The sequence below is a fragment of the Misgurnus anguillicaudatus genome, chromosome 7 (genome assembly GCF_027580225.2).
Source record: "Misgurnus anguillicaudatus chromosome 7, ASM2758022v2, whole genome shotgun sequence".
NCBI lineage: Eukaryota > Metazoa > Chordata > Actinopteri > Cypriniformes > Cobitidae > Misgurnus > Misgurnus anguillicaudatus.
The window spans coordinates 25,520,321-25,521,430 of NC_073343.2; positions in this window are offsets into that span (position 1 = coordinate 25,520,321).

Consider the following 1,110-nt stretch of genomic DNA (forward strand, 5'->3'; position numbering starts at 1 on the left):
AAAAAAACTAGAATACAAATGAATTAAACTACTAAATTTAGTGAGTATACTTTGATTGACAACATGTGGTTTGATACTTTCCAGCAGCAATTTTGTAAAATACAGTTTTCATGAAAATTGTCACTGGTGTTATCTTCCTTGAAGATCAGTAACACCAGTGACTGGTGATTTGTTGTGTCACTGGTGTTACTGTGTTTATTTTTCTTTCACATTAAATAAAATCTTTCACATGTGACATGATGATAATTTTAAATTCATTGAAATCTGCTACACTTAAGAATTAAGATTTAATTCATAAACACATTTAATATTGCTAAAGAAGTAAGGTAACACCGGTGACAAAAAAATGGTGTATGCAATCTTTAAGTACATGCACACAAAAAAATAAAAAATCATTAAGCTGTCTTTTATGTGTACTCATAAAGTCAAAGAGTATTCTAATAATGTGGTCTTAGTTTAAACGGATAGTTCACTTTAAAATGAAAATTCTGTCATCATTTACTCGTCCTCATGTTGTTCTAAAACTGTATGAATTTCTTTTTTCTGATGAACACAAAAGAAGATATTTTGATGGTAAATAATGGTGAACACACAGCAGATAGTGACCATAGACTTCCATAGATGGAAATGAATGGGTATACCGTCAACTGTGTGCTTACCATCATTTATCACAATACTTCCAAAATATTTTTCCTACTATGGAAGTCTATGGTCACTATCTGCTGTGTGTTTACCATCATTTCTCAAAATATCTTCTTTTGTGTTTATCAGAAAAAATAAATTCATACAGATTTAAACAACATGAGGATGATTAAATTATGACAGAATTTTCATTTTAAAGTGAACTATCCCTTTAAATGTTAGAAAAAGAAATCAATTTTAAGACATCTTGCCATACCAAAAGTGGACGTTTCTGTACAAAGACCCCTGTTTTCTACATAAAGTAAAGAACATTCTGTGAAATATATAACCTTGATATATTTAATATTAACTGAAACCATATAAAATCAATTACTAAAATCAAACATGATGCTCTTACAGTAATCTCAATGACATTATGAGACTTTAGCCTGGATTTGTGTGATAGTTGCCAAATAAACACAAACCACA